This window comes from Anolis carolinensis, chromosome 4, assembly GCF_035594765.1.
Source record: "Anolis carolinensis isolate JA03-04 chromosome 4, rAnoCar3.1.pri, whole genome shotgun sequence".
Lineage (NCBI taxonomy): Eukaryota > Metazoa > Chordata > Lepidosauria > Squamata > Dactyloidae > Anolis > Anolis carolinensis.
In genome coordinates this window covers 41,198,776-41,221,845 of record NC_085844.1, presented here as the reverse complement: position 1 = coordinate 41,221,845, position 23,070 = coordinate 41,198,776, and the positions used below count along the sequence as shown (strand labels likewise).

The window sequence follows — 23,070 nt, the reverse complement described above, 5'->3', positions numbered from 1 at the left end:
CCATTCTTCAGCGTTCAGATCTTTCTCATTTCTTGAATAAGATTGTGCAACAGAGAACATCAGCCAGCTAATTCTGTTAAAAATTATGAAAGATCAGATATAATAAATGGCAATTAACTTGCGGAGATACAGACAAGATATAAATATGGAAAAAATCTTACAACATCTTTAAGACTAGCTGATAGATTTTTAGCATGAGCACTTGTGGATTTGAACTCACCTCTTCAGCTGCACTGATGGAATTCAACATTGGAGCCACAGGCTTATAGCACCCTTTGAAGATTTACGGCAGTCACATAATTTGCATTTTTGTGTGCTGTTGCGTGTGTATCCCATCCATGCAGTTATATGATGGTGTCAGATACCTTGTGGCTTCTGTTTTGTATTCCATTAGTGCCTTCTATGCCTCAAGTGTATTGAAAAACACCCTCCCTATCTCTAACTCTCTCACAGCTCACTAACTTTCTCACACCAAGTGTGTGCCTTGTGCCACTGTTTGGAGCAGACAGCCTGGCAAGACAACCTGACAAACACACAAACCCCAATGCCCTCACATTAATCCTCCTTTTTTTCCTGCCACTGGAAGCTGTCTCTTTTACCCAAATAGAATGGAGGAAAGCAGAAAATGCAAGCTATGCAGGTCAATACTTAAAAGTTTGGAAGAACATTTCAGCTAACTCAAGTCTTTTAAGGCTGATCATGTTTTTAATGTGTCTTTTCTGTCTGTCTGTTGTCATCTCCTTTACTGGCTCCTTGCAAGAAGCACAACACTCCAAAATGAAGGATCATATGAATCACCAACCTGCGGACCCTTCATCCTCTTCCATCGCTCAGTCTGAGTCAGAACACACCATACAAAGAATATAAGGCAGTAGTTATGCTGAAAACATAGTGTATTACACTTCTCTATCATTTCAGATTATTTCTATAAAAATGACTAGTTTCTGAAGTAATAATAATAATAATAATAATAATAATAATAATAACTTTGTTTTTATACCCCGCCCCATCTCCGCGAAGGGACTCGGGGCGGCTTACATGGGGCCTTGCCCGATACAACAATATAATAACAACAACAAAACAATAAAACAAATATCCCAACAATAAAAACATCAGCATCAATAAAACAGTCATTAAAATCAACATACAGCATAAAATGTTAAAAACAAGAGACTAATACACAGATCTAGACCAAAGTGCAGAATATTCCAAAATGGGGAGAGGTAGTTTCACAGCTAAAATGGACAATAAAGTGCAATGTAATAATGGCAAAGCATCAACGATGGAGCCATTGTAGAATGGGCAGATAAATCAAACCCACAACAATTAATCATCAAAGGCCTTTTGGAAGAGCCAGGTTTTTAGGCTCTTCCGGAAGGAGAGGAGGGTAGGGGCCTGCCTGATCTCTCTAGGGAGCGAGTTCCAAAGCTGGGGGGCCACGACGGAGAAGGCCCTCTCTCTTGTCCCCACCAACTGTGACTGCAAGGGTGGTGGGAACGAGAAAAGGGCCTCCCCCGACGAGCGAAGAGAACGTGCGGGTTCATAGGGGGAGATGCGGTCTCTAAGGTAGGTGGGTCCCAAACCGTTTAGGGCTTTGTAAGTGATAACCTGCACCTTGAATTGGGCCCGGAAAAGAAAAGTAGCATCAAGTTTTCAAGCTCTTCCTTCAACCACATTTCTTTTAGTGACCAGCTGTTAACACCTAAAAATGAGGTGGCAGAAAAAGAGATGCAAAGGATAATTGACCATGAAACTTAATTATTTCCAGCAGATTCCTGCCCACAACACCATGAAAGGAGAGTTTGGCTGGTATTCTTGTCCCAAACTAGATGTCAGAGCTGTCGGTTATCAAAGTCTATTCCTCTTCCTCCCCTTTGGCAATGGCAAGATACGATCTGGGCATTTTCTTTATATGGCGATTCTCTTTACATAGAGATATGTGCTATCTTATTTTTTTCTCACCTTATGTTGACATTCTGATTGGTTCAAATCCCTTTTGGTCTATATCGTACTCCTTCAAAAATGGATATGTGCATAAAATGCACTTGGAATGTACTTGGACAGATATATTTTAAGTACATTGAATTTTGTACTCCTTCAAAAACGGATATGTGCATAAATGCACTTGGAATGTACTTGAACAAATATATTTTAAGTACATTGAATTTTGTGCTGACAGTATTGTCATGACCTATTTATATGAAAGGAAGGCTTCTTCCTTTCTGATGTGTTTGCTGTCATAAAAAATAGAAAATCTTGGCATCCAACCCTTATAATTCTGTGACAGAATTCTTCAGTAGTGCAATTCCTAGTTTTACAATAAAGCTCTTAGGTGAGTTTTTGTTCCAAGTTCTTACAGAGTGTGCTCCTGAACTTGGGAATACATATATATACCAGCTGTAACTATTATGAGTATTTTAAATGAAGAACTGGTGTTTTCCCCCCTCATGGCATGATTATTCTGGTATGCAGATTCTGGAATGCTGCTATTTCTTCTGGCACTAGACCATGAGTATTATAGAGACAGCATTCTCGAGTTTGTTGTAGCAGGTCAATTACAGGTCACTAAGAGCTTCCTCCAAGTGTTAGATAGGTTCATATATCTATCAAATTGTAAAGGTGTCATTTGTGATAATTGTGGAATAATATATAGAGGTACAGAAAGTGGGGATATTGTTTTGGAGAGAATTAAATATTCCAAGGAAGTTCTCTCCAGAAGTTTTATGTGAATTACAGCAGAAAAATGTATATAAGCACATTTAATGCAACTAATAATGTTTCTAGAGAGTGCCTCAAGTCAAACCAAGTAACTTCCTTACTGAGTGTAGGTTTTATGGAATAGGATATTGAAGCATCTGTTTTCTGTAAGTGATTTATGATGACTCCCTTTCCTGATTTAGACATATAGGGATATCTCTCAAATTTAAAAATGACAATTTAAAAATAACAATCACTCTGTTTTATAGTATTTGTTTAAGCTTTTTCACAAATACATTCATATATCTGCATAACCCATATTTTAGAAAGCATTGCATACACATATAAATTAATCCAGTTTGAAGAAATGAAGTCCTGATTCCTTGAATGCGTCTGTTTGTGTCTAAGATTTACCTTTATATGATAATAATCATGTATGGACTTGGATGTTACCTTCAAAAAAGAATCAAAGCCAGTTCTTAAAGTGCTTGTAAGTTGCTTGACATTTAGCATTAACCTTGTCTCTGCGTTATTGCAGTCCTTCTGGCTGCAGGCCTTTAAGACAAAGGAGAAGATTACCTTCTGAGTTTTCAGATGCCAAGGGGGAGCAAGAGACCAATGTTGATGCAGATCTTCCTGGGACCAATATCCATTCCTCCTCCCATCATTCTCTTTTGTTGTGAGGGTTATCTTCCTCTCTGTACAATAAAATTGTGTTTATGAGTAGTTTGCTTATGTGACAATATGGCAAATCTGTACAGAAGAGTTCTTGAAAATAAGAATTTTGGGGGATAAGCATGTAATAGTATTCACATAGCAAATTGTGAAAACATCTCTGAGTGATCAGTAGGACATTCACCTTTTTGTTTGGTTACTCCTCCTTGTTATTGAAGCGTATGTATATATTTACAAACCTTAACTCCTGTTTAAAACATGCTCTAAATACCCCCAAGGAGACCAGATTTGCCTGATCTTAGTAGCTAAGCAGGGTCAGACTGGTTACTACTTGGATGGGAGACAGTGAATATTAGGTACTGTATAGGCTGTGCTTTGGGGAAAGGGACTGTAGAACCACATCTGGGTGATTCTTGCTCAAGAAAAGAATCAGACAGATGAGCTGAAGCATACACACACAAATATGCGCTTCCAGCTCATATATGCACATTTATAAAACATGATTAATACAGGGTTGTTGTGAGTTTTCCAGGCTGTATGGCCATGTTCTAGAGGAATTCTCTCCGATAACAGGCATCCTCAGAGGTTGTGAGGTATATTGGAAACTAGACAAAGCCTTGCAGCTTCAAGGCCTGGCTGATTCCTGCCTAGGAGAATCCTTGTTGGGGGGTGTTAGCTGGCTCTGATTGTTTCTTATCTGGAATTCCCCTGTTTTCAGAGTGTTGTTCTTTATTTACTCTCCTGATTTTAGACTTTCTTAATACTGGTAGCCAAATTTTGTTCATTTTCATTGTTTCCTCCTTTCTGTTGAAATTGTTCACATGTTTGCGAATTTCAGTATAGTCTGGCATGGTGGTTGTTAGAGTGGTCCAGCATTTCTGTGTTCTCAAATAATATGCTGTGTCAAGGTTGGTTCATCAGGTGCTCTGCTATGGTTGAGACTTCTCTGGTTGAGCTAGTCTGCAGTGCCTTTCATGTTCCTTGATTCGTGTTTGAGCAATGCTGTGTTTGGTGGTCCCTATGTAGACTTGTCCCCAGCTGCATGGTATACAGTAGACTCCTGCAAAGGTGAGAGGATCCCTCTTGTCTCTTGCTGAATGTAGTAGCATTTGTTGTAGCTACAAGGCTTTTCAATGCTAATCAAGGTGATTAACTGTAACATTCACAATTGTCTCCAAACAGACAACAGTTCTTTCTCCCACCCTGGATCTTCCACAGATATATAAACCTCCCTTGTCTAGTTTCCAATATACCTCACAACCTCTGAGGATGCCTGCCATAGATATGGGTGAAACATGGCCATACAGCCTGGAAAACTCACAGCAACCCAGTTATTCCGGCCATGAAAGCCTTTGACAACACAATGATTAATACATTTTGCATAGTGATACATGTAGAACTTTTGTAGTACTAGGACATCCTAGTAAATAAAGACGATTCATAAATATTAATTGCGTTCTTCAACAGATTTATTTTAACATAATGCATTTGCTTTATTTAAAAAGAAAAAAACAATTTTATCACGAATTTAAATGTCTTAAAAAGCATTTCACCAAAAAGAGAGCACTTACGTTTACAATCTTTCTCTCTCCTTGCATGCATCCATACATCTCTGTTTAGGTGTTTCACCTTACTTGGTGTTATCCTGGCTTCAGGTTTCCTTTCCTGTGTTGCTAAAATATAGGAAGAGTGCTAGTTTCACTTCAAACACTAAATGATGGAAGAGCTAGAATCATAGAATCATAGAATCATAGAATCATAGAATAGTAGAGTTGGAAGAGACCTCAAGGGCCATCTAGTCCAACCCCCCGCTAAGAAGCAGGAAATCGCATTCAAAGCACCCCCGACAGATGGCCATCCAGCCTCTGCTTAAAAGCCTCCAAAGAAGGAGCCTCCACCACGGCCCGGGGGAGAGAGTTCCACTGCCGAACAGCCCTCACAGTGAGGAAGTTCTTCCTGATGTTCAGGTGGAATCTCCTTTCCTGTAGTTTGAAGCCATTGTTCCGTGTCCTAGTCTGCAGGGCAGCAGAAAATAAGCTTGCTCCCTCCTCCCTATGACTTCCCCTCACATATTTGTACATGGCTATCATGTCTCCTCTCAGCCTTCTCTTCTGCAGGCTAAACATGCCCAGCTCTTTAAGCCTCTCCTCATAGGGCTTGTTCTCCAGACCCTTAATCATTTTAGTTGCCCTCCTCTGGACGCTTTCCAGCTTGTCAGCATCTCCCTTCATCTGCGGTGCCCAAAACTGGACACAGTATTCCAGGTGTGGTCTGACCAAGGCAGAATAGAGGGGGAGCATGACTTCCCTGGATCTAGACGTTATTCCCCTATTGATGCAGGCCAAAATCACATTGGCTTTTTTAGCTGCCGCATCACATTGTAGGCTCATGTTTAACTTGTTGTCCACGAGGACTCCAAGATCTTTTTCGCACACACTGCTGTCAAGCCAGGCGTCCCCCATTCTGTATCTTTGATTTCCATTTTTTCTGCCGAAGTGAAGTATCTTGCATTTGTCCCTGTTGAACTTCATTTTGTTAGTTTCGGCCCATCTCTCTAGTCTGTCAAGATCGTTTTGAATTCTGCTCCTGTCTTCTGGAGTGTTAGCTATCCCTCCGAGTTTGGTGTCATCTGCAAACTTGATGATCGTGCCTTCTAACCCTTCGTCTAAGTCGTTAATAAAGATGTTGAACAGAACCGGGCCCAGGACGGAGCCCTGCGGCACTCCACTTGTCACTTCTTTCCATGATGAAGACGACGCATTGGTGAGCACCCTTTGGGTTCGTTCGCTTAGCCAATTACAGATCCACCTAACCGTAGTTTTGTCTAGCCCACATTTTACTAGTTTGTTTGCCAGAAGGTCGTGGGGGACTTTGTCGAAGGCCTTACTGAAATCTAGATATGCTACATCCACGGCATTCCCTGTATCGACCCAACTCGTAACTCTATCGAAAAAAGAGATCAGATTAGTCTGGCATGACTTGGTTTTGGTAAATCCGTGTTGACTATTAGCAATGACCGCATTTGTTTCTAAGTGTTTGCAGACCACTTCCTTAATGATCTTTTCCAGAATCTTGCCTGGTATTGATGTGAGGCTGACCGGACGGTAATTGTTTGGGTCGTTCTTTTTTCCCTTCTTGAAGATAGGGACCACATTCGCCCTCCTCCAATCTGCTGGGACTTCTCCTGTTCTCCAAGAACTCTCGAAGATGATTGCCAGTGGTTCTGAAATAACTTCCGCTAGTTCCTTCAATACTCTTGGATGTAGCTGATCTGGCCCTGGGGACTTGAATTCGTTTAGAGTGGCCAGGTGTTCCTGGACAACTTGTTTCCCTATTTGGGGTTGGATTTCCCCCAATCCTTCGTCCATTCCATGTTGCTGAGGTTGAAGATGGCTTTCTTTTTGTGAGAAGACCGAGGCAAAGAAGGCATTAAGCAGTTCTGCCTTTTCCCTATCCCCTGTCACCATCACCCCATCTACTCCTTGCAGTGGCCCTATCGCCTCCTTTTTCTTCCTTTTTCTACCAACATAAGCAAAAAAACCTTTTTTGTTGTTTTTTATGTCCCTGGCAAGCCTGAGCTCATTTTGCGCTTTAGCCTTGCGAACCTTTTCCCTACAGGAGTTGGCTATACGTTTGAATTCTTCTTTGGTGATTTCTCCCCTTTTCCACTTCTTGTGCATGTCACTTTTGAGCTTTAGCTCAGTTAGAAGTTCTTTGGACATCCATTCTGGCTTCTTTGCACTTGTCTTATTTTTCTTCTTTGTTGGCACTGTTTGCATTTGCGCCTTGAGTATTTCACTTTTGAAAAACTCCCATCCATCCTTAACTCCCTTGTTTTTTAATATCGGCGTCCATGGAATGCCGCTCAGTAATTCCTTCATTTAGAAAAGGTCTGTATTATATAAAGAGATGTGAAAGTAGCCTAAATTCCTTGAAACCAAAGGTAATTGTTTAAGAGTGAAATAAGACCTACGTTTTTTTCACATATTTCCTGGTAGCTATGAAAATCAGGCTGTGATAACCCACACATATATACCAGTCAGAATTTTCAATTACTTTTTCCTAATGAGTCAACAGGAGCTTATTGGGCATATCATGACACCTCCTTTTTAATAAACGTACCTTTAACTTTTACGGTCTTTACTCTGATGGATAATAGACACTATTTTCAGTCACAAGCCCAATGCCTTATAATCTTCAATATAACATCAGGTTTTAATAACCCTCCTGTTTTCTGCACACATGTGCTTAAGACTGCCTGGAAACCAAATCAGCAGAGAGAAGGGATTACTTTAGATTACCCTGAAATATGCATTGTTTGAAATGGCCTCTGGTGACCAGCTTTCATGAATGGCTGATTTTACTTGTGGGGCACATCATCTGGCTTAATTATATCAACATCCCTTTGTGTGACAAGTGCAATTCTTAGTGAGTTGAAATATGAAGCTTTGAAACAAAGCAAATTAGACAGTGAGAAAGCAAAGTTTGCAAAGTATGTGTTAAAAGCTCACACCAATATTGTTTGTAAAAGCACTCTTTTTTCTGAAAGATATAGTATATAGTTCTCTTGGATTGTTTCATGTCACATATGGTTAATATAAACCTAAAGCTCGATACATTTTAACTTTTGATTAGGTCTATGGCTAGCTGGCAGCGAGGCAAATTCTTTACCCACCCCTCTCTGAATATTTCTTTGCTCCCATACAGAAATAAGACTCAACTCAGGTTTGACTTTTCGTTGTGGTTTCAACTGTGAAGGCTGGAAAGAGTACATTTCATCACTTTGCCTGCAGGACCTTTTTTGAATTTTTTTGAAAGATTAAATAGTTCAACTACACTTTAAACCTGTCTTTTCAAAATTAATTAATGAATAAATCTCTGATTAATCTCTGAATTGGCTTGTGTCCAACATTGAGATAGCTTTTCTAGAGTTTTCTGGAAGACTTCATCACCCTTTTCTGTTGTACAAACAGTTGTGCAAGAAATCACATGTGTACACTTTATCTTCTGCACAACCACATGAGAAAAGTTTTAGTTGCTCCAGTAACCTCATGTTGTGTCTAGGCCACAGTGTCAAATGCAAGTCCTACAGGAAAATCCAGCCCACCACATCATTTTATGTGGCACGCAAGGCTTTCAATGTCAGGGCAACATAGTTAAATTTATATAGTCTTGGAATTACAAACAGTCCTTTGAAGGCAACCATAAGGCTGATGTAATTGTCGGTGACAGCTCTGGTTTAGGCCAATACAGTCAAGCTTCAAGGTGGGAAAACCCTTGTAAATAATAACATTGCTTTTTTTTTTAACCTTAGAGGACACCTTTATATGAATCTCTAGTTTCTACAGCATGCCTCTATGGTCAACTTCTATAGAATTGTACTGGAGGAACTAGTGATGGAGGATTTCTAGGTCCTCCACCATGAATCTATAATGGACTTTGGGCAGAAGCTGACTATTGAGTTGCACTAGAAGACTTAGTAATTCCTAGAAATAACATTTTAATCATATCTGTTAATAATCAGATCCTCAAATGAGGAAGACCAGCTGTAATTCCGGTTAACTGTATCATCAATAATCAGGATTCATCTTGAGAACTTTATCAGTAGTAAGCACAGAAAATGAACTTATCCAAATTGACCTTTTCCTTTACATTTTGCAATGTTTTCCTTTTCTAAAACAAATATTTTTATTCAAACATACAAACAAAAAAGAATATACTTGTAAAGCACAACATAAAATGAAATTAAAACTACCACAGAATAACAATGTTTCATTATATAAAAAGGTATCAAACACACATTTAACTACAACATTCAACCTATACACATTCTAAACAAACATCTACTGAACTAGTCTATAAGCCTCCCTCTTGTTGCCTGTAGATTTTAATTTCTTATTCATTGGTTCCTCTAAGTATCACTTTATTTTTTGCTTTCTATTTTAATAACCTTTTTCGATATCAGAAAACCAATGGTTGAAGACTGCCCCTGTCTTTGCTGTATAAAAATAATAAACATGTCCCAGTCTTTCTTGAATGTAGTCAAAGATTTCTCAATTATCAATTTGTCCATCTCCACTAATTCACATATTTTCACCAACCATTCTTCTTGCCTTGGTATATCTGGTTCTTTTCATCTCTGGGCATAATCCTATATAATAGTAATGTTCCATGTTTCTTTTCTAATTGGTCATCTAGCATCCCCAACCAAAGGAACATTTTCCTTATGAAATACCACTAAGTTAAGTGTAACTTCTCTATTTTATTAGTGCAATGGGAGCATTTAGAAGAGGTATAACTTTTGCCATATTTATTTCAAGCATCAACCCCCATGATCATATTCAAGTATTATGTATGTCCCAATAGGTTGTTCATGACTGTATGTGTTTTCCTTACTCAATATTTTTAATACTGTGATGCAGTGTGCATAATGTGTGGCCTTCCAGGTGATGTTGGATTCCAGCGGCAATCAATCCTAACCAATGTAGCCAATGGCAAAGGGTTATGGGAACCATCGTCCCACATTTGGAGGGTCACACATTTCCTGTCCCTACTTTCAACAAAATCTGGGCTATACTGTAGTAAAACACTGATAGGTTTTCTTCTAGCAGTTATAAAAGAGTTCATGGAACAACCTTAATTCATTTTCTCCTTGCCCTTCCTCAGGGAACACTTGGGGATGAATATATGAGCTTGAAGTAATCAGCAGCCATATAAATGCACTTTTGCAAGAATCTATAGCAATTTCTAGTGTTTGAGTTGTGAAATTGTTAGTTCGCATGCATTCTGCTGCTCGCATACTTAAAACATATTTATTGCATGTTAGCATTTATGAAGAATTATTTATTTTCCAAAAGAGTTTGTGTAGCAGCCTCCTGTTTATAGTGATTTGTGAAAATTATAACATCCTTGTTAGAAGGCTACACATTTCTGTTTCTAGAGTTAAATTAAAATAAGGTATAGTTGGTGGGTACATTAATTTATCCATAGGCATGAGTTAAACCATAATTGCAGACGGATTATGTTTGGAGGTGAGCAAATAATTCTGATTGACTGGCAAATATGTTGTAGATCAGACAGATAAATGCTAGGCCTAGATATTTAACTACATTCTTTGTACTCAGTATAAACCCAGTGCTTTACAACTAAGATTAATGGATTAACCTTTAAGAGGAGGCAGTAGATCCTGCTGTTTCTTGATTTGCAGTACTGTAAATGCATTTTCCATGGTGAGAGGCTTTATATCCCGTAGGGAAATGTACTGCTGTTTTGCTCTGGCTCTTCTGATTTGCTGAAAAGAGGATTGTTACGCTTATTTTCCAAGGGCGCAATGTAAGTGCAGGATTTGAAAAGCATTATTTCCTCCAATAAAACTCAGAAAATTTGTATGCTTTATTCTTGCTATAGTTGAATGGCAGTCTTGATTTTGAACAGCAATATAATTCCAAAGGAAAAGTCATCTTAGCTTTGAATTTGATTAAACCAACGTTCATCATCAGTAATCCTTGCATGACGTTTTATTGTGTGGCCTTACACTTGCTTGGTGGTTAATTTTGTGAGGTGGCCAAACTTTTTAACAATGCATTTGTTCAAATAAATCACAAACAATGGTCCTCACAATGCAGTCTACTTAGGATCTGTAGAAGTCCTGAATGTGAGAACCCTAGCTCTGTTCAAACTACTACTTGATTCTGAAAATTCTGTACATATAAATTGATGGATTTTATTTTATACTAAAGGCTTAATCTGAAAATAGATTCCTGTCAACTAATGATTTCTTAAAATAAATAGTTGAAAGCCAAACTTAACACATACATTGAAGGTTCTCTTCATATTTCTTTTTCTCTCATTCTTTTTCTCTCTGTGCTTACTCACTTGTGTATTTAAGTTGGTTCTGAAACTGACAGAAAAAGCAAAATACCCAAAGCACAGCAGGCTTTTTAAAAATCAAATTGCCATCCTTTATCTTAAGGCAGATCTCTAATTTAACAGGACACAAAATCCAAATACCTGGAACAATTTCCTTTCACTTAACTCTGGCTCTATTGGTTTTGTTATCCTAGTCAGATGACCCCAGTAGTAATCAGTAAATAGAAACTGCAGAGGCGATGAAAGATCTTGATGGCCTTAAACTAATTAGCAGCTCAATTTTATCATAGCTGAAATAGTTACTTTCACATAACGAATGACAAAATTAGATTACTAGATTGTTAATCAGCTTTGGAGCTTGAAGTCACAAATGTGTAAATTAGACTCAGCTGTGGGCTTATCCAGACTGATGATTTGTGCAGATTGTTATTGTACTAGTCATGTTGTTCCTTGTTGCTTCTCCATCCACATTCTTTTCTGTCCTTTAAAAAAATTCATTTCAGTGTATTTCTCAGCATCTTTCTTTTGGTATGAATTGTGATGTTAGATATGGATGTAGCCAACCCAATCACTTCCTTGCCCAGATATATTTCTAAACATGCTGCAAATCTTCACATACTTTCTCGTTTCTTTTCCAAGTTCTCAATATTCATTTGGAGAGGGAAGGGTGATCTGATCCCAGGACACAGACATAGGAATATAACAGCCTGGGAGGGGGGAGTAAAGTGCAGCCTATGGGCTGTATGTGCCCCCCAGGGTTACTTCATGACCTTCAAGCCTCCCCAAGTTCTAAAGAATGTTTAAAAATTATTCAAAATCTGCCTTTGCTCTCAAAATTCCACCAAATGCCCCTGGTTGGTAGGGTGCATCTTCTACATTTTGGAAGGCCCCCCCCCCCCCCCCGATCCTTGCTTTTTGGCCCGAAAAGGCCTTTTTCAAAAAGAGAATAAGTCACATGTGGACACTTCTATTTTGAAAAAAAATCATCTGGGCCTGAGATATCCCAAGGAAGCCTAAATTGTGATGCAAATGCTTCCCACAACCCATTGAGGGGAATGTTTTATTTTGTAGTGGAGAGAGGCAGAATAGCAAGGTCTAGAAGCTAACACAGTCCCCTAATCTTCCACAGTTCCCCACCTCTGTAATAGAGCCATTTTATTTTACCACTAAGGTAAAGGTTTTTCCTTGACATTAAGTCTAATCATGTCTGACTCGGGGGGTTGGTGCGCATCTCCGTTTCTAAACCAAACAGCCAGTAAATGTCTTATTAGTCAACTTGAGAAGAATGGAGGAAAGTTTCAAATAATGTATCCCCCTTCTCTTTCCAAGTTTTGTACTTCAATCTGAATTTGAACTGGTATAGTACCCTTGAACTGGTTTGGAAAGGACAATTTCTACCACTCCATTTTCCCTGCTGTTTTTCAAAGGTCTCAGTTTCTCTCTCTTTTCCTTTCCTTTCATCATGCTTCAAGTGCTGCATACTGAATTCAAAGTGTAAAAGTAGTTTGCACTCAATTAACTCAGCAGGAGGGAGAGGAGTAAGCTCATTTTGGGGTTGTTTTTTCAGATTTTCCTAAACTCAGTACACAAATTCCAGGGTTTCTCTGCTTAAAACAGCAGCTTTGTGTGTTCTCCCTCATTAAAAACAACATTCTGACCACACATCGACATTGCTCAATCACAGGTGTCCAAATGATCAATTATGAAAATTTCATAAGTCATGATGTATGGAATGGTGAGCACAGGAGCCTACCACTCTTGTTAAGGCTCTAGAAGGGTGGGCATAGCAGAATCATAAAGTGAAAAATGAGGCAAGTGAAGGCTAATCAATGGAGACCAAATTCAAGTGAGAACCTCAACATCTGAAGGAGAAGACTTTCACTCAGTCCAACCACTATCACAGGCTTGTTTGGTGGAAACATAAGAAAGAGAACCTTCTCAGTGGATGCTCCCACCCTCCGGGATTCTTTCCATGGGAGGCTAGGCTTGCCCATTCCCTGCTTTTCTTTAATTAGCAAGTGAAAACATTCCTATTCAAGCAGGCTTTTAACATGTAAGCAGGAGAGATTTATGAGAATATTTTGCTCTTTGGTTTGTTTTATTAAATGCTTTGCACTGTTTTGTGTGAATTTTTTTAATTGTGAGTATTTTTAATTGTTTTGGAAGCCACCTTGGGGGTCCCACTCCGGGAGAAAGGTGGCATACAAATGGAATCAGTACATAAAATATATAAAGATGGATAGATGGATTGCTAAAGTGAAACCTACAAAATCAATTTGGCTGCAATTTACCATTTATGAAGGGGTGTTTGGAATCTAAGGCAGAGAACTTTAGTTCAAAGTTTTAAAAAAGGATTACATAGGATGTAACTATGGCAGTTAAAAAGGAATAATAACATTATGACTGTCACAAGTGCAACCCTTTGGAATCCACACTTATCTCTGATGTTTAATGCTTAGTATCTGTAGCAAACATACAAGGCATGCGGCTAACTTGCTGTGTTTTCAGATTTTCACGATACAGCAGCTGGAACTCCCAGGTTGTCATTTGAGATACACATCCCAAACAACTCCACTTTTAATTGCAGCAATTTGCTCATTCTGGACTGTTGGTACTGAAATGTGCTTGTAAACTGCTCTTGATTCAGGATTCAGTAGCTAAACTGTTGCCAGTTTGTTTCCAAGCCCAATTCCCTCTCAAAGCCTTCATCTGTCTGGATCCCAGGCATTTGGAGGAAGGCCAAAGGTGCCTTCTCAGTGTGACTTAAAATCTTCCAAGAACTTTGTCTTAGAGTGATTTTCACAAGTTCTCCTCTCTACCTGCCATAGTTCTGATAAATCTTAGTGACTCCTTTTTGTCTGGCCTACCATGCAAATATGAAGACAAAAATAAACAACATTCTCTGTCTCAGTCCCAGTCCAACCCCCCAGATTTTCAAAGGATTCATTTTAGTCAGTTTTTAGGGACTGCTGTTGGGTTTTGTATGTGTCAGTTTCCATATGTGTGAGAAATTAAGCAATGATCCATTGATTTCAGTTTAGTTTAAGTAGGTAAGTAGTCCCAGATTCCCACAAACAGATTCCCAGAGCATGGAGGAAAACTAAGATAATTGCCATCTTAAAACCTGGTAAAGATGCCTCCAATGCCAGGAACTATCGACCAATCTCCCTCTTATGTCATCTATATAAAGTCTATGAGAGGATGCTATTAAATCGACTAGGACCTGTTATCAAACCCAAGCTTATTGCACAACAAGCAGGTTTCAGACCAGGGAAAAACTGTACAGGTCAAATTCTTCATCTGACTGAACATATCGAGGAAGGCTATGAGAAAGGCTGCATTACGGGAACAGTCTTTGTGGACCTTACGGCAGCCTATGACACGGTGCAACATAGAAAAACGCTGCATAAAGTCTACCATATCACCCGGGACTTTGACTTTACAAAAACTGTCCAGACCCTCTTAGAAAACCGCAGCTTCTATGTGGAGTTTCAGGGCCAGAAAAGCAGATGGAGGAGGCAAAAGAATGGTTTACCCCAAGGCAGCGTTCTTGCACCAACCTTATTTAACATCTTCACGAACGATCAGCCACTACCACCACTCACAAAGAGCTTTATATATGCTGATGACCTTGGCCTTACAACACAAGCAAAAGATTTTGAAACAGTTGAAAAGCAACTCACCAATGCCTTGAAAGATCTCTCCAGCTACTACAAAGAGAACCACCTGAAGCCGAACCCTTCCAAGACACAAGTGTGTGCTTTCCACCTACGTAACCGCGAAGCCAACAGGAAACTGAAAGTTACTTGGGAAGGCCAAGAGCTCGAACACTGTTTCCATCCTAAATACCTTGGTGTCACCTTAGACCGAACACTAACATATAGGAAACACTGCATGAACACCAAGCACAAAGTAGCTGCACGCAATAACATCCTGCGGAAACTGACTGGCAGCGCATGGGGTGCAGACCCACAAGTAGTAAGAACATCAGCCCTGGCCTTGTCTTTCTCAACTGCAGAGTATGCCTGTCCTGTTTGGCACAAGTCTGCCCGTGCAAAGCAGATGGACATAGCACTGAATGAAACATGCAGAATCATCACGGGATGCCTTAAACCTACACCTGTTGATAAACTCTACAAGTTAGATGGCATTGCCCCTCCTGACATGCGACGGGAAGTTGCTGCTAATGGTGAGAGAAAAAAGGTCGAACATTGTGAAAGCCACCCACTGCATGACTATCAGCCTCCTCCCACCAGACTCAAATCAAGGAAGGGCTTCATGAGAACCACCACTCCTCTTGAGGTTCCTCCAGCAGCAGCAAGGGTGTCTCTCTGGGCAGCTAAACCTGGCAATTCTAACTGGATGGCCCCCCAAGAGGGTCTTCCTCCAGGAGCAAACCAAGAATGGGCAACTTGGAAGTCCTTGAACAGACTCAGAAGCGGAGTGGGCAGATCTAAAGACAACTTGGCAAGGTGGCACTACCTGGAGGAATCCTCCACCTTGTGTGACTGTGGAGCTGAACAAACAACTCAGCATATGTATGCTTGCCCACAATGCCCTGCCTCATGTACGGAGGAGGAGTTGTTTAAAGCTACAGACAATACGGTTGCTGTTGCCCGCTTTTGGTCCAAAACTATTTAGTTGCTTGTGATTTCTTTTCTTTTTTTAATTTTCTTTTTATTTCCATTATTTGAAATGTACAATGCTTTTGACATGAAATAAATAAAGGTAAGTATTTATTATTAACTATTTAGTAAATATGTATGGGGAAACTTGTAAAACTTTCTGCTTAGGTTGATTTAAGTAAAACAGATGCTTTTCCTTGTAGAACAGTGGACTTGAAAAAATGCTTCAGTATACATACTGGAACATGTACATTAGGCTATAGCCTTAAATACTGTTGTTTTAATCAGCTCTTGATGTCAGGTGAGATTTGAAAATCTCAATAATACATTTCAAGTTATGAAACACTTTGACATCCATTCTGCAATCTGGAAAGACAATGTTTATAGAAAGTTGATCCATCAGTAATTGTAATAACACAACAAGTTATTTATTTTAATCTAGATTCAGATACGGAAGTCAGAAAATGACATCGATACCAGGCGGTATTTATTTGAAGGCAGCATCTTGGAACTGTGGCAGGGTTTTGGACTGATTTTGTGCTCTTGTAGTCAATTACATTCAGATGAATGATCATATTTCTGGAAACTGGAATTTTTTTTTTCAGGATGCACAGGCAAATGTAAAATGTGTATGTTACTATGTACCTATCGTTCAGCCCACTTGTAGACAGTCTGTAGTTTAGAGAGACCATATTATAGTCCCCCAGATAGGTCTGTCTTGTTCACAAATGATTCCGGTTATTTACTCATTTTGAAAATCATGTAGTGGATCATCCTCCCTGTCAATTTTTCCTCTAAATCCAAGTCCTTTCAAAGTTATATTGTAGATTGGAAACAGAAGGTAAGATTTATTTGGATTTTTTGCAGTGGGCATGAGTCACATGTGCCCTACACATTCAAAGGGTTTTGTGTGCTCCCTGGCAATGCTGATAGGTACAGGAAATGCAAATATTTAACAGGTATAGCATTCCCAGGAATACAGATTTCACTTTTTAAAAGACATCTAAGCAATATTTATTGAGTTTTTAATAGGAGATAGACAAATATATAAAGCATTTTTGAGCAGGGAAAGTTGTCAAGATTCATGAAGTATGTGCAGAAAAGGGAAAGTGAATGTTTTCAGACCTAGAAACGGTCAGCATTTCCATTTGGATAAGCCAGATAAGTGGATTAAATACATATATGGTCTGTGTACAGCCATATCAGACCAAGAAGTATCTCCAGACACAGTGGGTTGTATAGACAGCCAAAATGACCCAGTTGCACTTTGAAGGTCATTATATGAATTGCTGGCACACTACTAACCATAGCTTGAAAATTTATTGGTGATTCCTAGAATTTCCTGGGCAGCCACCACTAGCCTGGCCAGGACATTCTGGAAGCAGTTCAAAAAACCAATAATTTTTCCAAACTGTGCAACTAATGCCATATTTAGTTTGATTCCTAAAAATGTTGCAATTGTCAGCGGGTTCTCCTATTTCACTGTGTGTTCCCCCAGTTACCAATCATGCCAAATGTGTTTAGCAAGCCAGCTTTCAAAACAAATGTTCAAGCCATCAGAGCCAGCAATGTTCTGAGCTAGTTTTTGCCTATCTTTGTAGTTATGTGAGTGTTCAAACCTAACTATAAAGCAAAGGACTAGGAATTGTTGCAGTTTGAAACTTTGGTTCCCCCCCCCTTTTGTTTTAAATAATTTATGATTGTTTATTGCGACTTAATAAATCAAACACAAAGAAATTGATTGTCATGCTGAGTTATCTCTGTTTAACATCTTTATTAATGACTTAGATGGAGGGTTAGAAGGCATGATCATCATTTGCAGATGACACCAAATTGGGAGGGATAACTAATACTCCAGAAGACAGGAGCAGAATTCAAAACGATCAGGGACAAATAGAAGATACTCCACTTAGGCAGAAAAAATGAAATGCAAAGATACAGTATGGGGGATGCCTGGCTCGACAGCAGTATGTGTGAAAAGGAACTTGGAGTCCTCGTGGACAACAAGTTAAACATGAGCCAACAATGTGATGCAGATTTTGGCTTGCACAAATAGGAGTATCCAGGGAAGTCATGCCACCCATCTTTTCTGTCTTGGTTAGACCACACCTGGAATACTGTGTCCAATTCTGGGCACCGCAATTGAAGGAAGATGTTGACAGGCTGGAATGTGTTTAGAGGAAGGTGACAGATCAAGGGTCTGGAGAACAAACCCTATGGCGAGCGGTTGAAAGAGATGGGCATGTTTAGCCTGCAGAAGAGAAGGCTGAGAGGAGACATGAAGAGGGGCCATGTATAAATATGTGAGGGGAAGTCATAAGGAGGAGGGAGCAAGTTTGTTTTCTGCTGCCCTGGAGACTAGGAGGCAGAACAATGGCTTCAAACTACAGGAAAGGGGATTCCACCTGAACATCAGGAAGAACTTCCTCACTGTGAGGGCTGTTCAGCAGTGGAACTCTCTGCCCCAGACTGTGGTGGAGGCTCCTTCTTTGGAGGCTTTTAAGCAGAGGCTGGATGGCCATCTGTCAGGGGTGCTTTGAATGCGATTTTCCTGCTTCTTGGCAGAGGGTTGGACTGGATGGCGCATGAGGTCTCTTCCAACTCTATGAGTCTGTGATTCTTTGGGTCTATCTCTTTAGGCCAGATGCACATCTCTGCTTGTGACAAGTACAGATCCAGATACAGTTGTAGCTTTTGCCTCCCTATAGATACAGAATATCCTCCAACATCACAGATGGAGGCCAGGGCACATGTCCAAGCAACATCAGAATGTGATCAAGATGGTAAAATGTATTAATGAAGAAAGGCACACAAGCTAAAGTGGTTTGCTTTTGCCTACTGTGTGGGCCTACTTGGATGACCATGAATCCCACCTCTCCTCTGCTGAGTTAATTGAACTTAAACTGTGAACTCGGTTGCCAGCAATGCAGTGAATGGAGGACAAAGGAATAAAACATAGTCATTTCAAAAACAACTGGAAAAATTGGATAACCAGATTAATCAAGACTATCCCTGACTAAGTGAGACAGTTGGATATAGGAAATGTGATGCACGGCGGTACCAAGAAGGAATTGTGCTTATTATGGAGCATAATCCAACATTTTTAGCAATTCTGTTTTATCCTTATATTCAGATAAAGCCATTGTGTTGAGCATAAGTTCTTACATGTGATTTTTCTAAAAGCTCAGAATACTAGTGATCTCAGTAATTTCAGGATGTCAAGTTGAGGGGCAGGTTTTTCTGTGGGGGAAAGAAAGGAGCGATGTGGTTTGCCGTTGTATAGGAGCAATGTAAGTTTAAGTCAGTTTGTTAAATCACTAGGACTTCTTTAGGATCTGTTTGTGTGTGGAGAATGGGTAGTGGCCAGAGAAACACTTCAAAATACATCTGCTTTCATTCCTTCCATCCAGGGGATCCAATGATTATGTACATGACTGTACAAAACAGCATTTATATATTTTTCCACGTAGCATATTTTTCAATCTCAGTCAATATGTTTTCATATACCTTTGGGAAGAAAGGCAACTTGTAGTCTCTTCTTGATTCTTGGACACTGCACAATGTCTTGCGTTCACTTACCATGTGTGAAGAACAAGGCCTCTTTAATTTTTCTTGCTTTTGACTATTTCTCAAAGACAAATTGCAGTGTCTCTGAGGACACTTGTAGACCAAGGTGAAGTAGCCAACACAAATACTGCACTACGTTCTTATGTCCCCTGTGAAGCGCTGTATTTTGTAGGGCTGGTTCTTCACTTCATTTCTTTCAGAAGTTAGAGACTGGGCTGTGAGAGGATGACTGGTTTTTATTAGGTCACTTGTGGGGGAAAAGAAAGAGTTGCTCATACAAAAGGAAATGTGGCAATATATTTGTGCCTTTCAACTTTCTTGATTTGGCAACGACAGATCTAATTAATCCTCTGCCATCCCACTTTTCCAGCTGCTTTTAAAATGTATGTTTTTTTCTTCTGCTCCCACTTTCTTCCTTCGTCCTCAATTTACCTCAATTGCTGAAAACTGGTGGTAGTAGTTTGCACTCCACTAACTCAGTTAGAGGAAGAGAAGAGGAGAGATGAAGAAGGGGAAGAAGACCGTGTCCTTCCCAGTAAAAGCAAAATGTTGCAGTCTCTCTTCGCTTGTGCTTCCTCATTTTGCCATCTTTACTCCATTCTAGTGATACTTGGCCACACACATCCTGGTTGTGGGACAACAGACAATCAGGACTCTACTTGCCAAATTGAGGCATTTGGAATATGTGCATTTATACACCTCTCTGATTCTCTATATTTGCATATCTTGGTTCTGAGAGAAGTGTCTTCTCATATGCAGTTTATTTAGACATTGAATAAATACACAGCCTGCCAGCAAGATTCTGCCTTCACTCCTGTGTTTGCATATTTGTTTTCAAAATGATTTTATTAACAATTCTCCATTCCACCCACCCACCCACCCAATCATGTCATATATTGAGCATAGATACGTAAACAGTATACGAATGCACAAAAATGCTCAACTTAGACTGAAGTTTCATGTGTAATTTTCATCAGAAGAGCCAGAGAATTCCATAAATAACTGTAGTCACCTTTCTCAGCAGCCTGTATCCTTGCAGGGGCAGGATAGCATTACGTTTATTTAAGACACAAAATTATATCTGTTCACTAAACAGAGAAAACAGTTGAAGATGAGCTAGAACTATGGGAGTCTACTATTGTAAATAGTGATTACTATGGAGGGTCTTTCTGGATCAGAGAGTGGCAACTTGCATCTTGCTTTCTGCTTAACTTCTTGCACTTCTTGCATTTCTTGATGCAATTTCATTGGGTCAGGACTACAAGGAATGAAGGATGATGGGAACAAAAATATAGAAAAAGAGCCACAGTGAGCAAATGAAAAAGTGTGTTAAGAAGAGAGTGAAAGCAATAAAGTCAGGTTCCTTTTTATTAATACAATTTATATTCTGCCTTTCTCGCAGCAAAGATTCAAAGTGATATACAACCTCTTAAAAGCACAGTATAGCACAACTAAGAAACTCTGCTCAGCAAGATTTGTTCAGAGTAGATTTGCGATGGTCTTGTTCTGAGACTGTGAATGTGACTTGTTCAAGGTTGAACCTAGGTCAACTTATCCATGGGTCAATGTGAGTGCTGTATCTTAACTCTCTCAAGACCCTTCCACACTGCCCTTATAACCCAGGATCTGATCCCAGATTATCTTCTTATCCCAGATTATCTGGCAGTGGAGACTCATATAATCCAGATATTTAAAGCAGATAATCTGGAATCAGATCCTGGGATAGGGCAGTGTAGAAGGGGTTTGAATGGAAAAAGGCAAGAGCTTTGTCAATCCCAGGAGAACCTAAAAGAAGCCTTGACCACTCTGTGTTCTCCATCATGGCACTGCTCCTGACCTTTTAAAATGCCCAGGCAGGGAAAATGGTGGCAGAGGTCAGGGTGGCTGGCCCTCTGTATTGGCACTGGTGCTTTCCTCTTTCCACGGAATATGACCCTTGACCTATTAATGGACCATATCATGCTTGGCCCCCAAACATGTTGTTGACTTATACACGAGATTGACCTGTGCATGTGTATATAGATAGTTTATTTGGTATGGCTGACTTCCCTGAAAGACGTTATCTGGAATTTTTTTCTAGACAGTGTAAAACTGATCAAAAAAATACTTGCAAGAGTTAAATTTAGGTTTGGTGTTTAAAGAGAAGCCCAGAGAGAATGGCTGTTTAGCTTTTGCAATAAGTGTGGGCAGTAGGACTTGAACCAGACAAGAAAACATTTCTTTAGCTAGTCATCCTGTTCCGCGGCATCATCTACCATACGTAAGCTGTAGCAAATGGATTGAAAAGCCAAAACATTCTTAAGAAGAAAACAATCCAACTCAGACTAATTACTGACTTCCAGTCTGCTTATCGGAATGTCACGTAGTCAGGGCAATGGCATTTAACTGAGAATGCTGAATCTTCCGGCATCCTGCCTTTAGGTTGCTGTAATGTCAATCAGAGATCCGGAATGTTTGTGCCTAGACAATGGGGTCAGCCTTTCTTTGCTTACAGACGCTTGGGGTTTTGTTTTGAAATGCCTTCCTGAAGCACTCCCCTAGTGCTATTATCACCCATCGAGTGAAGTGCATGATTTTGTCCCAAAGCTTCAAGCAATGGGTGTGTCTAAAAAGATGAAGAAAATCCCCTTCATTTAAATGCATACATTTTCTCTTACACATATATGATGTGTATGAAACTTCCCCCTAAGGAGTCCTATCTTCCTTTTGTGTTTTATATTGAGTGATGTGATCATTCCAAGCCACCAATTCCCTTCCTTTTCTGTTACGCTATGCTTCCATTTAATTAGTTCTGCTGATTTATCTCCTACTGGTTAATGTTGCATGCCTAAATATGAAGTCTCAGGTGTGGGAGTAATGACAGCCTGATGAGTCAGTGTCCCATTCTCATTAACGTTGGTGTCACCCCCTTTCCAGATAGCCTTTTTTCCCAGGGAACAAACTTTCTCAAACTGTTTACCGTCAAGGTTTCATGATGTTGTTTTTGGGATATAAGTAACCGAGTCCTACATTAAGCTAGCATTATTGCAGTCTTCTTACCCTCATGGTGGAGCTTCTGTCAACAGGCCACAGAACGAGAAAGGAAAGGCTAACCTTTTTAGTCACTGGGCCAATCAATCATTTGCCTTTGGGGTTTTTAGATCTGCTCTGGCGACAGGGGGGGGGGACCCCTCCTGAGGTTGAATTGAGACTTTTAATAGCAAGGCTGTTTGACTGACAGTTGCTGCCATAGTGATTCTGGTAGGTTCAGTGAGCCAAATCTGGAAATGGAGACTAGAGTTTGCTGTGCATTATGGATGATGTACTTAGTCCCATTGCTGATTGATGAGGGATATCACCATCTGGCCTTTCACAGGGCTGGTTAAAATCATCTCCACTGTCACTTAACATGAGCTCTCTGTGAACTTGCAGACTAGAAGCAGAGTAGCATCAAAATACTGTTAGGTGCAGGTTACAACTAACACATTCCTTCCTTGCTCTTTGCCTTGCAAGTGCTGGTGAATTAATCTAAAACAGTTCTGCTGTTTTCTGCTTCCCTGGGATTAAGATGTGAGCATTTGCCATTTTAAAAGTCTTCTAGGAATGCAATACAAGTGAAGCAAATTAATTTTTCTTCCCTCCTCCTTTAAGAAATCTT

The 23,070-nt window shown here is 39.8% G+C and overlaps 1 protein-coding gene across 3 annotated transcripts in view; it reads left to right on the top strand.

Moving 5' to 3' along the window:
* sulf1 (sulfatase 1) overlaps positions 1-23,070 on the top strand; it is a 118,212-nt gene that overhangs the window by 39,424 nt on the left and 55,718 nt on the right. The window lies entirely within an intron of this gene.